The following is a 16,246-nucleotide window of genomic DNA, read 5'->3' on the forward strand; positions in this document are numbered from 1 at the left end:
CCCCACCCTCCCTCGGTTCACAGAGGGGAATTGCGGGGCGCGGGCACTCTGCAGGACATGCAGTGTGGGAATCTCTGTTCTAGGGGAGCATGTACTGCCTTACTGCCTTCTCCCCACTTAAAGGCAAGCAAAGGGGAATGTTGACAGTAGAAGAATAGTAGATCGAATTTGGATTGAGATTCTCTAAACCTGGAAATGTTCTTAGTGTACTCTCACATGGTAATTCAGTCGACCTATGGTTTGTCTTATCTGTTTTGTGTTGTTATAAAGGAATATCTGAGGCTGGGTAATTTATAAAGAAGGTGTATTTGGCTCATGGTTCTCATGTCTGAAAGAGTTCAAGGCTGGGCCTCTGCATCCGGTAAGGGCAGAAGCTGCCTCCATTTCATGGAAGAAGGTGAAGGGGAGCCGGTGTGTGCAGATCACAGGGCAAGACAGGAAGCAAGAGAGAGACAGAGGGGAGGTGCCAGGCTCCTTTTAGCCATCAGCTCTCATGGGAATTGATAGAACGAGAACTCACTCACCCCCACCCACCTCCTGGAGGGGATTAATCTATTCACGAGGGATGATCCATGACCCAAACACCTCCCGTTAGGCCTCACCTCCAACGCTGGATCAGACTCCAGCATTCGATTTGGAAGGATCAAACCCCCAAGCTGTGGCATGGTTCCGGGTTGGAAATCATTTTCCCTCCAACATTCGAAGGCAGTGCACTTAGCGTTGCTTTTGAGAAATCTGAAGCTATGGCAGATTCCTGTCTCTGGGTGACTGTGTGCCCTATTTTTTTTCCCTGTCTGGAAACTTGAAGGACCTTCTTTGGCCTTGCTGTTCTGAAACATGAGGTACCTCTATGTGGATCACTTTCATGTATTTTGCAGACCATGAGATGGACTTATGTATCTGGAAATTCAGGTCTCTAACTTTCGGAAAATTTTCTTTCCAACTCTCTGGCTGGAAGAGTATGAGCCTGGCTGCTAACCTTCTGGGAGCTGAGTCAGGGAGGAAATCTGGGGGTGGGGAGGGTTTGCAGTGCGGAAATCAAGCTTCGCATTCAATAGGCAAACTTTTACTTACTCTGCCTGTGTTTTGAAGAGGTACCTGGTGCCATCAATTCCCGAGTCTTTAGGGGATTCTCCAGTGCCATGTGGGCTGCTTCTCCGACCTTCCTGCTGCTTTTCGGCCTCCAGAATGATCTCAACTCCAGTTCTCCGTTTTTCTGTCTCTTAAAATCTTAGTCAGGTTGTGGGAGGGATTAGAAGTAAATGCATGTGTTCAGTTCCATCCATCCATCCATCCATCCATCCATCCATCCATTTATTTATTTATTTGGCAGAATCTCACTCTGTTGCCCAGGCTGGAGTGCAGAGGCGTGATCTTGGCTCACTGCAACCTCTGCCTCTTGGCTTCAAGCAATTCTCCCTGCCTCAGCCTCCCGAGTAGCTGGGATTACAGGTGCATGCCACCATACCCAGATAATTTTTGTAGTTTTGGTAGAGATGGGGTTTTGCCATGTTGGCTAGGCTGTTCATGAACTCCTGAACTCAGGTGATCCACCCACCTTGGCCTCCCAAAGTGCTGGAATTACAAGGATAAGCCACTGCTCTCAGCCAATTCTTCATATTTAATGGCAAATCTTTCTTTTTACATACACTAACTCATTAATCTTCCCAACTATCCTGTGGGGTAAGGACCATTATCCCAGTTTTACGGATGAAGAAACTGAGGCAGAGAAATGTCAAGTGACTTGCCCAGACAAACACAACTAGGAAGTGACAGACCCAGAATAGGAACCCAGGGAGTCTGACGCCAGGAGCCAGACTCTTAGTCATGATGCTATTCCCCCTATTCACAGTTTAGCAGATTATAGTACAGGGATAAGAAAGGTAGAAACTGACAAAACAGTGAGAATGGGAGGGAAGCAATGGGATGGGAGGTTTCATCAGTTTTCTTGGAAACGCACAGTGAGAGGCAGAGTGTTGACTGGTGGAGTGGGGAGCGGCACCCTAGAATACTGGAGTATGGGTGAGCCATAGAGGGGTGATCAGCCTGGTGGAAGTTAGTGCAAGCTCCTGACTTGAAGACTAACATATGTAAGGGTGGGAGCAGGAAGCAGGGCTGATAATGGAGAGTCCAGGCTATGCGCTCAGTTCTTGGGAGGTGAAAAAAATCATGCTCTTTTTTAATGTTCTAGTGTGCCAGTAAAATGGAAAGTATTTCACCTTCTTACTGTAGAGCGGTCATTGTCCAGCATTTGTGTGCTTCAGAATTACCAGGAGCATTGTTAAAATAGATTGCTGAGCTCCACCTGCAAGCAGTTTTAGGGGATTCAGGACATCTGGAGTGGAACCTGAGTATTTGGATTTCTTTTTTTTTTTTTTTGAGATGGAGTTTCATGCTGTCACCCAGGCAGGGGTGCAGTGGTGCGATTTCAGCTCACTGCAACCTTGGCCTCCCGGTTCAAGTGATTCTCCTACCTCAGCCTCCCTAGTAGCTGGGATTATAGGTACATGCCACCATGCCTGACTAGTTTTTGTATTTTTAGTAGAGATGGGGTTTCATTGTGTTGACCAGGCTGGTCTTGAACCCCTGACCTCATGATCCACTCGCCTCAGCCTCCCAAAGTGCTGGGATTACAAATGAGAGCCACCGCGGCTGGCCTGGATTTCTAAGTAATTCTCAAGTAGGATGATGAGATGATGGTTTTCAACCATGGGGTAATTTTAGCCCTAAGTAGACATTTGGTAATATCTGGAGACATTTTTGATAGTCACCACAAGAGGGGTGGGGCTGTTGGCACCCAGTTGGTTGAGGATGGGGATGCTATTAAACATCCTACTGTGCACAGATCAGCCCCATAACAAAGACTTAGGCCTAAGCATCAGCAGTGTCAAGGCTGAGAAGCCCCAGTCTGGAGTAAAGCCTACTTGTCAATAGGCCCTACCTTTACCTTTTCTATTACCTCATTAAAAAAAATACGGCCAGGCTGGGCATGGTAGCTCACACCTGTAATCCCAGCACTTTGGGAGGTCGAGCCAGTGGGTGCCTTGAGCCCAGAAGTTTGAGGTCAACATGGGCAACAAGGTGAGATCCTATCTTTACAAAAAATACAAAAATTAGCCAGGTGTGGTGGGGTATACCTGTAGTCCCAGCTACTTGGGGGGCTGACATGGGAGGATCACCTGATCACAGGTAGATTGAGGTTACTGTGAGCCATGAGCACACGACTGCATTCCAGCCTGGGCAATAGAGTGAGACCTTGTCTCAAGTAAGTAAATAAATAAATATTACAAATATGTTCATGCAGTTGAGGAAGGAATATGATATGGATAAGAAATACCTGTTGCTATGGTTTGGATATCGTCTGTCTCCACCAAAACTCACGTGGAAGTTTAACTGCCAGCTGGCAGTGTTGGGAGGTGGGGCCCAATGGGAGGTGTTTGGGTCATGGGGACAGATCCTTAATTAATAGATAAATGGTGTCTTGGAGTGAGTTCTCCCAGGAACGATCTGGTTCCCACGAGTTTCTTGCATGTATTCACTTCCCCTTTGGCCTTCTCTGCCATGTTTTGATGTAGCCCGTGGCCCTCACCAGAAGCTGAGTAGATACTAGGGCCATTCCCCTTGAACTTCTCAGACTGCAGAATGATGTGCTAAATAAACCTCTTTATAAATTACTCAGTGTCAGGTTTTCTGTTGTAGCAACACAAAACAGACTAAGACACCTATATTTACTGATTTAAAAACTCTTGGAGGAGGCCGGGTGTGGTGGCTCACGCCTATAATCCCAGCACTTTGGGAGGCCAAGACAGGCAGATCATTTGAGGTCAGGAATTTGACATCAGCCTGACCAACATGGTGAAAGCCTGCCTCTACTAAAAATATAAAAAATTAGCCACACGTGGTCATGCATGCCTGTAATCTCGGCTACTCAGGAGGCTGAAGCAGGGGAATCGCTTGAACCCGGGAAGCAGAGGTTGCAGTGAGCCAAGATTGTGCCACTACACTCCAACCTGGGTGACACAGGGATACTCCATTTCAAACAAAACAAAACAAAAACAAAAAAACTTTGGAGGAATCAGAAATAATACAGGTAACTAAAGAGAATTAAAACATGTGCAAAAAGGCATACCATAATAAAAAATAACTTTAGTTATCTTCAGAGAAGTTTGAGAAGATATTTGTGTGCAAAATGTCAAAAAAACAAAAAAAAAAACCAAAAAAAACAAAAACAGAGAATGGAATATCTCCTGGAAGTGAAAAATATAACTGCCAATTTTGAAATTCAATAGTAAGGGTGGATTGGATTTTCTGTTTTTCCCTCCAGATGTATTCTCTGTTCTTTTCTATCCTACTCTGTGCCTGGGAGACTGACTCGTACAAATTGCATTATCTGGGCTTTGTTGCTTCTGACTTCTGGTTGAGTTTGGCCAAAGAAAGGCCAGTTGATTAGAGGGCAGGAAAGCATGATTGATCTTTATTATTCTTGGATTCCACATATGTGAATTCGCCTATTCACTAATTTATTCATCACCCCAAAGTCAGTGCTCATGGGCTTCTTTTGTCCTTTACAGACAAGCACAGAATGGCCAAAAATTTGAGTTGCTGGATACACACTTCCCAGCTGAGATGGAACCAGGCAATGCTCTTCCTTCTTGTTTAAGCTCTCACAATATAAACAAGTGTCCTTTTCTCAGTCTATTTAGTGCCATACTTTTATATTTTGTGGGTGTTTTGTTTTTGGTGATTTCAGTGTTTAAAATGCCCCAAGTGTAGTGCTGTCTATTGTTCCTAAGTGCTAGAAATCTATGATGTGCCTTATGGAAAAAACACAGATTAGATAACCTTTGTTCAGATATCCATGATAAGGGCTGTTAGCCATGAGTTTAATGTTAATGAATCCACAACATATATTAAATAAGATGTCTTTAAACACAAACACACATAAAACAAGTTTATGAATTAAATATTGGCAAAAATGTGACCAGATGCTTACAGGAGCCTAACCCCGTCATTCTCCTAGAAGCAGTATTTGCTGATTCAGTGTTTGTGGTGCCTTTATAGAACATAGCTACCATGAATAATGAGAATCTTCAGTACTCTGCTGAGTGTGGTTTTGGCAATGACTGGTTTTCTCTGCTGTGGCCACAATTCCTGCCAGATGGTCCCTCATTCATGGCTGCAGCTCATTTTCCATTAACTTTGCTTTTTTTCCTGACCCTTTCAGGTTTAGGGGTGATAATGACTTTGCTCTGTTGCGGATCTATGGGAACTTCACCATTCTTTGTTGTTTCTTTAGCACTGACCATAACTCTACAATTTCCTTATGACATTTTCCTCACTTACCTTTTGCATTTGCCATCTGTTTCCTTCCAGGATCTTGATGACTCAGTTGGTAGAAAATGTACTCAGCCTAGTCTCTCATAATGAAGAACAACATGTAATGAGATTTTTTTAAGTATGAGGAAAGAAAAGTTATGTAACATGAGTCTAGGAGCTGAAATCCTGACTAACAAGAATTCCAGATAGAAGAGGCTGGAAAGTATCACTGATATAATACAAGAAAATTTCCCAGAAGGGAAGGAGAACATGAATATTCAAAGTGAAAGAGCTATACAAAATAAACTTTAAAAGGCCTCATTTAGATATTCAGGGAATTAAGTGTAAAGATAAGAAATCAAAAGACTTCAGGGAGGAGACAAAAAGATTACCTACAAATGAACAGGAATCATACTGATGTTTGATATGTCATCAACAGCCATTGATCTATAAGAAAATGGAATAATGCCATCAAATTTCTGAAGAGAATTGATTTCAATTCTATACCAATCTAAATCATCAAAGGTAAAAAAAAATAAAAATCTTTATATAATTAAAAACTCAAAATATTGCTTTACAGGCACAAAACACCTTTTCTTTGGGAGTTACTTGCAGATGTATTTCAGCAAAATGAAAAAGTGAAACAATAAATACTAACATGAGTTTTAGGAAATAGTACATTCAATCTAAAAGAAAAGTTCCCAGATAACTACTATGTAGAAGGCCTCCAGAGCAACGAGTCCATGTAAGGAGAGGAGCATGGAGACCACCAGAGGATGATCTAGAAAAAGCAAGAGGGGGGAATTTGATAGAAAATTGTATCATCAATGGCTTGGAAAAGTCTGAGAATAAGACCAAGCCATGAATGAAGGAAAAATTCCAGGAAACAACAACAACAAATTATACAAGAAAGGCACAAGTCAAAAAGAAAACCAAACTGTGGCACAATGATTTTGAATAATTGCAGTAAACTGTTAAAAGAGTCGAGCAGTCCTTAAATGGCAGCAACCAGTGAAACTGCTAAGTTGCTTGATTCGCCATACTGTAGAGCTTCAGTCAGTAAGGAGAAAGGAGCCCAGGGGGATCTGGATTATTATTCATAGCACAACAGGCTCCGTGGACTCCATGTTTGCCTTGCTCCCCTTTGCCCCCAGGTCTCATGGGGACAATGTGGATCAGGCTTAGGTGGATGTTGCACATACAGCGGGTTTGTGCACAGCTGAGTAACATGCAGATGGGAGATCCTGATCTTCTATAGGTATAGCCATCAAAGCTGCCTCTTCTTCTTCCAAGGAGAGATGTTGGCTTCATTACCCGGGAATATCTCAGGGGAGAAAAAGGAGGGCTGTCCAGCTATATTACCCTAGAATGTGTCTGGGAGAGGTAGCTCTTAATTGAAGGGAGGAAATCACTGTTATAAACAAATCCACCCTCTGTCCCAGAGGGGAGACACTACCTCTAGGTTCCATGGTTGTCTGTTATCCAAACATCCTTGAACAAAGCTATTGGTGTCCTTTGCTCAGAAGATGTTTCTGGTGCAGAAGGATCAGCATTATCTCCCAACATACACAAAGGGAGAATGCATTTGGACGTGTTGCTGGTGCAGTCTCTTTTGTGTAGCGTAGGGGAGAAGGAAGTGTGATCATAGTGTGTCTGGAATTGGTGGATTCTTGGTCTCGCAGACTTCAACAATGAAGTCGCGGACCCTTGCGGTGAGTGTTACAGTTCTTAAAGATGGTAGTCTGGAGTTTGTTCCTTTAGACGTTCAGATGTGTCTGGAGCTTCTTCCTTCTGATGGCTACGTGGTCTCGCTGTCAGGAGTGAAGCCGCAGACCTTCCCGGTGAGTGTTACAGCTCTTAAAGGCAGCATGTCTGGTGGTGGTCATTCTTCCCAGTGGGTTCCTGGTCTTGCTGGCTTCAGGACTGAAGCTGCAGACCTTTGTGGTGAGTGTTACAGCTCATAAAGGTGGCATAAACCCAAAGAGTGAGCAGCAGCAAGATTTATTGTAAAAAGCAAAAGAACAAAGCTTCCACAGTGTGGAAGGGAACCCGAGCAGGTTGCCACTGGCTGGCTCGGGCAGCCTGCTTTTATTATCTGGCCCCACCCACATCCTGCTGATTGGTCCATTTTACAGAGAGCTGATTGGTCTGTTTTGACAGAATGCTGATTGGTCCATTTACAATCCCTGAGCTAGACACAGAATGTTAGAAAAGTTCTTCAAGTCCCCATTAGGTTAGCTAGATACAGAGTACTGATTAGTGTATTTACAAACCTTGAGCTACACACAGAGTGCTGATTGGTGTATTTACAAACCCTGAGCTAGACACAGAGTGCTGATTGGTGCATTTACAATCCCTTAGCTAGACATAAAAGCTCTCCAAGTCCCCACTAGACTCAGGAGCGCAGCTGGCTTCACCTAGTGGACTCCACAGGTACTGAGCCCTGCCCCGCAGGGAGGCAGCTGAGGTCCCACGAGAACTCGAGCGCAGCCTCAGCAGGCCGGCACTGCTGGGGGACCTGGCGCACCTTCTGCAGCTGCTGGCCCAGGTGCTAAGCCCCTCACTGCCCTGAGGGGGTGGCCCTGGCCAGCGGCTCCAAGTGCGGGCTGCGCATGCCCGGCGCCCCCACGCCCCCACATGCCTGCCGGAGCTGGCGCTGGCCTGTGAGCGCCATGTGCAGTCCAGGTTCCTGCTTGACCCTCTCCCTCCACACCTCCCTGAAAGCAGAGAGAGTGGGCCCTGGCCTCGGCCAGCCCAGAGAGGGGCTCCCACAGTGCAGTGGCGGGCTGAAGGGCTCCTCAAGCACCGCCAGAGTGGATGACCAGGCCGAGGAGGTGCCAGACTGAGGGCTGCTGGCATGTTGTCACCTCTCAGTAGCACACTACTTGATTTTATAGTGATAATATTTACATAGCTGTCATCACATAAGTGGCATTTATTGGTTTTCAATTTTAGAATCAATCTAGAGACAACTCATGAAAGTCTCAGAAGTATCTTTTATAAAGGCCGTAAGTGTTGGCCGGGTGCAGTGGCTCACTCCTGTAATCCCAGCACTTTGGGAGGCTGAGGCAGGCGGATCACCTGAAGTCAGGAGTTCAAGATCAGCCTGGCCAACAAGGTGAAACCCCATCTCTACTAAAAATACAAAAATTAGCCGGGTGTGGTGGTGGGTGCCTTAATCCCAGCTACTCAGGAGGCTGAGGCAGGAGAATTGCTTGAAACCAGGAGGCAGACGTTGCAGTGAGCTGAGATCACACCACTGTACTCCAGCCTGGGTGACAGAGACTCCATCTCAAAAACAAACAAACAAACAAACAAACAGAAAACAACAACCAAAAAACCCCCGTAAGTGTTGATAATATAAAAGGAAAAGCAGAGCCACAGAGACTGGGAGGTTGGGGGATGGAGTGGAGAGGCTGACACCCCCAAAGGTGGGAGCACCATCACTTTGTTCCACCGGGTCTTTGATAGGAATGGAAGCTGACACTTGCTGAATGTGACCATGGATCAACATCGTGCTGAGTGCTCTCCTTGTGGCACCTTCTGACCCACAAACTTATTCACAACAAGCCTGTGAAGCAGGCACCAGTATTAACTCCACCTTACAGGGGAGGAAACTGATGTACCCAGAGATTAAGTGTACTGCTCTAGGTCACACGGATGGAGATATAATGGGTTTACTGTGATATTTGACACTACACTTCAGAGGTGACTATGGGAAGAAATGAGATTAGAGGCAGCTGAGTCTGGGTGAGTAGGACACCACGGGAAAGGTGAGTGGTGGAGCTGGAGAGTGCAGGAACAGGAGGCTGGGCACAGCGAGTGAGCTGCCTAAGGTGGCTGGGCAGAGGGCTTCATGAAAAAGGAAGGCATTCCGAAAGGTGTGGGCTGTGGAGCGTTGTGAGAGGAAGGATAGATAAGACTTTCCCATTTCACCTGAAGCTAGTTTTCTGATCCCCACCTTCCAGATGGATTGGAAGTGAATGATAGAGACAGAGATAGAGGTGTACATCTATAAATAAATACCCCCGGCTTCTAACACATACACACGCAAAGCATACAGACTGCGTTTCTAATTTTGGAAGAGTGGTGTCCACATTTTCCAGCCACGTATTCTTTAGATTTGTATTCTATTTCATCACCTGCCTTTCTGCTTTTATTCCTGCTTTTACTCCTCAGTCGTCAGTTTATATTTACATTATTTGCTTATATTTACATGATTATGTTAACTATGTTTTCATTTCCGCCTTTGAAAAACACAGTCCTAGTTCTTTGTTTTTCTATTTTTAATGACGTCTAATGATGCAAAATATGTAGATTACATTGTAAATCATATATGAGAAAGGAGGAAAAAAATGGAACATTCCAATTTCATATAATTTTTTTTTTATACATAAAAAGGGGAAAAGATTGGCCAGGTATGGTGGCTCACATTTGTAATCCCAGGACTTTTGGAGGCAGAGGTGGGCAGATTGCTTGAGCTCAGTGTGAGACCAGCTTGGGCAATGTAGTGAGACCCCATCTCTATAATAAATACAAAAATTAATGGGGTGTGGTGGCATGGGCCTGTGGTCTCAGCTACTTGAGAGGTTGAGGTGGGGGGATGGCTTGAGTCTGGGAGGTCAAGACTGCAGTGAGCTAAGATCATGCCACTGTACTCCAGCCTGGGCAACAGAGAGAGAGCCTGTATGGAAAAATATATATATAATAATAAAAAGGGGAAAAAAGGAAGATTTGCTCACTGTTTTAAGTAAACTCATAACAGTTTTCTTAACAGTTATGAGCATCTTTCAAAAGAAACACAGTAAATCCAATAACTACAACATCTTTATCTTTTAAAACTCCCCCTGAAGTGGCTGGGCGTGGTGGCTCACGCCTGTAATCCCAGCACTTTGGGAAGCTGAGGCAGGCGGATCACAAGGTCAGGAGATCGAGACCATCCTGGCTAACATGGTGAAACCCCGTCTCTACTAAAAATAGAAAAATTAGCCAGGCGTGATGGCGGGCACCTGTAGTCCCAGCTACTCAGGAGGCTGGGGCAGGAGAATGGCGTAAACCCGGGAGGTGGAGCTTGCAGTGAGCTGAGATCGCGCCACTGCACTCCAGCCTGGGCGACAGAGCCAGACTCTGTCTCAAAATAACAACAACAACACTCCCCCTGAAGCAAAACAGAATTATTTAACTATGTACGCATGTATTTGCCCTCGACTGCAGTGTTGCTGAGTGTTTGAACCCTGTAGAAGAGAGCAACGTGGCCCTATGTCCCACTTTATCCTGTGTCCTGGATGAAACTGACCCTGAAGGACATTTCCTCTTGTTTTTTCTCTTTATCTACACTGAAGTCCCAACAGCAGAAAGATGGATGCACTCACACTGCAGTGAGACCCACTGCTGATTTGGACACCCGCAGCTCTTTCTGGAGCTTAGTGAGATGCCTGGGGAGGGAGGAGGGTGCAGTGTGTGGTCCACCTTCTCTTTCACTGCTTCCGTCTTGGAACACTTTGAACTTCAGCCATAGAAAGGGTTAATCCATTACTGGCTGTTTTCCAAAGCTCATGCGGAATGCTGTAGTGGATCAATAGGCCTGAAACACTCAAGTCTATGGTAAAAGAGAGGGAGCCAAAAGGGGCCTTAATGGAACAAGGCTGGATGTGGTTGAAAGGAAGCAAGTTCTGAGGAAGAGGCCTGATGGCTTCAGAAAGAGAAGCGTTCTCCCCTCTCCCCATTGGCATTGCTCTTGGGCTCTCAGTAGAGTGGCTTAAACCAACCAATAGATATTACGTCTATCCATATTATCATATATGATTCCAATGGCTTTATATATGGTTGTAATCATTGATGTGATCATATATACATGATAATTCTATTTATATGAATCCCAAATTTATATCTCTAGCCCTGTGTTCTTGATTTGTATAACCAACCACCTGCTTGCCTGCAGGCATCTCAAACATAGTATGTCCACAGTGGAACTCTTGGTTTGCAGCTCCTCACCGTCTCCTGCAACTTGTGCTTCCTCCATCTCCAATCATTCAAGCCTAAAATCTTTGAGGGATCTTACATCTAGGGTATAATATAATTTAGTTAACACTTCACTTAATATTGCACTTTTAAGATGATACATACTTTTGGTTCTTATAAAATATGCTTTAAATGTCATCTTTGTGCATAAAGCATTGTTTGCATTTCTGATTATGACTCTTCTGAGTATTGAGAAAAATCAGTCTATTCCTGATTTGCTGAGCTCAGAGCAAAAGTAAAAATGTGTCTAGATATTTAAAAGTTATAAATCAAGCAAATTGATGTTAGATAAAATATATTCTAGCCATCTACCTTGACAAATATGCCTTCAAAATGACCTGAAATACAAGGTTTGAATTTAGAATTTTTAGGTTCCTTGGAGTTCTGCAATGGAACATGCTGGTGTGGGGAGAACGGGCCCCAGGAACTGACCTGTGGCCTGACCCCTCCTCTTCCCACCCACAGCTTTGTCTCTCACTGTGAGGGGGTTGTGCGCATGCGTGTTGGCACCTCAGCCTGCACACTCAAGTTCCTAGGGCTGACCACGCTTTCCCTTCCCATAAACCTTCACGCCTTGCTACCCTTTGGGTGATATGCTCAGGGCCTGGAAGCTGGCTTAGGGCTGCTTGGGTGGGGAATTCCAGAGTTCCAGGAAGCTGCAGTGTGATCTAGCGGGGTTGGTGAGGCGTTCCCTGATCTCCTCGGACTCCTTGCCTCATGGGGAGATGACAACCGGAATAGGGTGAGAAGGGAGGGGCTCCCCAAAGCGCAAGGCTCAAGGAAAGGCCCCACGTCTGCAGCTTGGAAGTCAGTATGGTGGCCGGGCGCGGTGGCTCATGTCTGTAATCCAGCACTTTGGGAGGCCGAGGCGGGCGGATCATGAGATCAGGAGATTAAAACCATCCTGGCTAACACGGTGAAATCCTATCTCTACTGAAAGTACAAAACATTAGCCAGGGGTGGTGGCGGGCGCCTGTAGTCCCAGCTACTTGGGAGGCTGAGGCAGGAGAATGGTGTGAACCCGGGAGGCGGAGCTTGCAGTGAGCCGAGATCGCGCCTCTCACTACAGCCTGGGCGACAGAGCGAGACTCTGTCTCAAAAAATAAATAAATAAATAAATAAATAAATAAAATTTTAAAAAAGTCAGTATGGGCAGGAAGTCCTGGCTCTAGGCATATGATCAATTTCCAAGTTGTTTTCCAGAAAGATTAGACCAGTTTACATGCCCATGTATTGAAGGACTCCAGGTATGAAGAGAGTTTCCAGTGGTCTGCTAGCCACCCGACCTTGGGCAAGTTAAGCATCCTCTTCAGGCCTCTCAGTTTCCTCATCTATAAAACAACTTCTTTCTAGCTCTAACCTTCTCTGGGTCTCTGAAACCAAGCCCTGTGCTTTAGCCATTCATGGCCTGAGTTTCCTAAACCTCCTTTAGTCTGTGGATGGTGGTCCCCCCAGTGCTCTTATCTAAACACATATAGGTGCACACCATGGCTTATCAGAATAACCTTCTGCCAGACCAGGAGCCAGCACCCTGAACTACGCAGGTTTTCTTCTAGCTTCAGCAATCCATAAAAGTTTAAGAAAAACAGAGGCAGTTTGCTTGCAACAAGGGCAACTTTGCTTCCTCCTTTTAAGTTTTCTCTCCTTTAGCCATCTGTAATGAATATACGGCTATAAAACAAGGCAGTCACACCCTCTCTGGTTCCAGGAGCACTAAATCCTTAGTGCCTCTGTGGTTATCTAGACGATTTTATTGCATTTCACTGCAAAGAGCTGCCCCAGGTTTATCCTTTGCTTCACCTCCCATTTTTATAACATAAAGGAGAGATTTATGTTCAAATCCGGGAACACTTTTAGCTGACTTGGAGCTACATATGTAGTGCTTTGTAAAGAATTTTAGTTTCCTGAAGATGGCACTGTCATTTTACTTCTGTTGATCACACAGGGAAATTTACCCTCTGCCTAGTATGTGTGCACAGAGATTCATTAAAGTGAAAAATATCCGATAATAACTGTGCACCAACAGAAATGCATATCATGGAGATGTAAAATTTATTTTAAAAAATGTTAAAAGGGAACTCATGATCAAAAGTAAAAGTTAATGGCTTTGACTTTTAAGGTGTTGTTTTTTGACACCCTCTTCCTAAAGGACACAGAGATGGATTCTGTAGAGATAAAGTTAAAATTAATCAAGTGATCAGAAAAGAACATAAGGAAACCCATTTTGCTATGTTTTCAGTTCTCTTGTCTGCTACCTTAATATCATTTAGGCAAAGTCTGAATCAAATAAGTGATTTAATCAATGAGTATTTACAGCGTATTAATTCTCAAACATAGTGACTGAAATCTCAGTTCAACCTGAATGTCCTGATAATCTCTGCCCAGAAGAGTGGGTGACTCCGCCCAAAAGGACCACATCCTACCTCTCCAAAGACTCAAATGACAACCAGTCTGCCTTCAGACTCTGGTGGAATTGTGATACTTAGGCTGCAAATTCCAGGGCAGAACTGACCCCTGTTCCGGTGGAAAACACAGTGGCTGGTGGCTTTGAGCAGCTGGGTGCTTTGGAGCTGCCCTCAACTCTCTCATGCCAGGTGGGGTGGGAGCCTGCCAGAGCCCAGCCTCCGTCTTCCACCAAAAAAGACCTCATGCCTGTGAAAGAAAGTGCCCTTTCCCAGTAATTTTCAAACTTATCTAGGTGACAGAACAACTTGCAAGTTTTGAGCTCCTTGGACAGGGGAGAAGAACATCATACCAATACATTAAAACTCAAGTAATTAGAGGAGTTTGTGCTTAAATGAGATAATATCTTGTCCTACATTACAAAATAGAGAATGCAGTGGTTATTTTCTGTGTCAATTTGACTGGGCTAAGGAATGCCCAGAAAGCCTCTAAAATACTGCTTCTGGGTGTGTCTGTGAGGGTGTTTCTGGAAGAGATCAGTGTGTGAATCGGCAGGCTGAGTACAGAAGGTCAACTCTCACCAATGCAGGTGGGCACCATTCTGCCCACCCAGGGCCTAACTAGAACAAAAAATCGGAGGGGGAGCGGACTTTCTCCCTGCTGAGCTGAGACATTCATTTTCTCCTTCTCTTAGACATCCTCACTCCTGGTTGCTGCGCCTGCAAACTCCATCAAGACCATTGGCTGTCCCAGTTCTCAGGCCTGCGGGTTTGGACTGGAACTTCACCACTGGCTGTCCTGGGCCTCCAGCTTGCAAACGGCAGATTACGGGATTTCTCAGCTTCCATAATCACGTGAACCAGTCCTCATAATAGATCTCTTTCTATGTATCTCTCTATATCCCATTGGTTTTGTTAATACACACTCCTTTATAGCAGTGTCATTTCTGCTTCAATAATGAGGCAGCGGAGGCTCCCAGGAGCGGTTCTGTGGCTGGCACTCAGTGCTTTACTGTGGCTGATGTGATCCCAAGGGAGAAAGCTGCTGTCAGCCGTCTGCACCAGGCACAGGGCGCGGGACCTGGATGGTGGGTGCTGTCTACACACGACTCCCCACACGCATGCTTGCAGTGCCTTCCCCCCGCCCCGCCCCCAGCAGCCTTCATCCCTCAGCACGAACCGTGGTGGGGACAGGAGTCTTCTCATGTATTTTGGCATCCTCTAACAGCTAGCAAAATGCTTTTTAACTCAGGAAATATTCAAAAAATGATTCTTGAATTGGGTTGAAGGAACTCATTTAGCCCTCTGTGAACAGGCAAGATATGACAGCCGGCCTCCTAGGTGATACTGCATGCCAGGACCTGTTCTAGATTTTCTCCAAACTGCCTGGTACACAATCCTGAGATAACATCAGAATGAAAGGGAGGGATGGAAGAAAGGCTGTCTATACTCCCAGGACCAGTACCAGGAGGAGGCAAGGGGGGAACCAGGGCCAACACCCGAGGAGGAGGTGTTGGCCTTCAGGCGCTGCCTCTGCGCTGGCATGACCCTAAGCTCCAGAGCCTCCCTGGACTGGTGCCCTAGGCCCTGGTTTTGCCTGCCATACCCTGGTCCTGGCCCTGGCTGTGTCCAGAGTGACACAGGGATGGAGAAGACTGTTGCAAAGCATGGCCTGAGTGTGTGTTTCCTTCCGGCAGCTGAGGATCACTTCCGCAGGCCTCTCCCAGGCTCTGCCGTGAACCTCTCCACAGCCTCGAGCTTCTGGGTGGTGTGCAGGGCAGGTGTGTAACCACCCCAAGGTGATGATTTGGCTCAAGTCTCCTTAAATTATTCCAGGTGCCCCTCCCTTACCCCATCAACAGCACCAAGCACTTTCCTAGAATGCTGCTCCGGGGCAACTGCCCTTGGTTCCAGCTTCTCTAAAGAACCATGTGAAGCCATTGGAAGGTAACCACAACCTTCATGCAAGTGAATCTTGGGAAGGATGTCAAGAGGAGTATGTGAATTGCAGGCTTCAGAAGTTAAGCAGGGTTGAGTGTGGGGGCTCATGCCTGTAATCCCAGTACTTTGGGAGGTTGAGGTGGGTGGATCACATGAGGTCAAGAGTTCAAGACCAGTGTGGCCAACATGGTGAAATTGTCTCTACTAACAATGCAAAAATTAGCTGGGCGTGGTGGTGGGTGCCTGTAATGTCAGCTACTTTGGAGGCTGAGGCAGGAGAATTGCTTGAGTCTGGGAGGTGGAGGTTACAGTGAGCCAAGATCCCGCTGTTGCACTCCAGTCTGGGCAACAAGAGCGAAACTCCGTCTCAAAAAAAAAAAAAAAGAAAAGTTAAGAAGCAGCATTTAAAGTCATTACTAGTGAATTTACAGCAGGCCCCAGTTTCTGCATGGCAGGGGTAATGGGGAGGAGACAGGAGAGGGTGGGAAGGGGCATAGGAAGATAGAGAAAGTGCCTCTGCTCCTGCCCTGGAGGTGTAGACTGAAAAGTTATCGCCATATTTTAAT

At 45.7% G+C, this 16,246-nt stretch overlaps 1 long non-coding RNA gene across 1 annotated transcript in view; it reads left to right on the top strand.

Moving 5' to 3' along the window:
- LOC108584774 overlaps positions 1 to 15,871 on the top strand; it is a 75,725-nt gene extending 59,854 nt beyond the window's left edge. The window contains exon 3 of the long non-coding RNA XR_002520762.2: positions 14,435 to 15,871. This is a non-coding gene — a long non-coding RNA (uncharacterized LOC108584774). The remainder of the gene's footprint in view (positions 1 to 14,434) is intronic.
- The last annotated feature ends 375 nt before the right edge of the window (positions 15,872 to 16,246 follow it).

This window comes from Papio anubis, chromosome 4 (genome assembly GCF_008728515.1).
Source record: "Papio anubis isolate 15944 chromosome 4, Panubis1.0, whole genome shotgun sequence".
Lineage (NCBI taxonomy): Eukaryota > Metazoa > Chordata > Mammalia > Primates > Cercopithecidae > Papio > Papio anubis.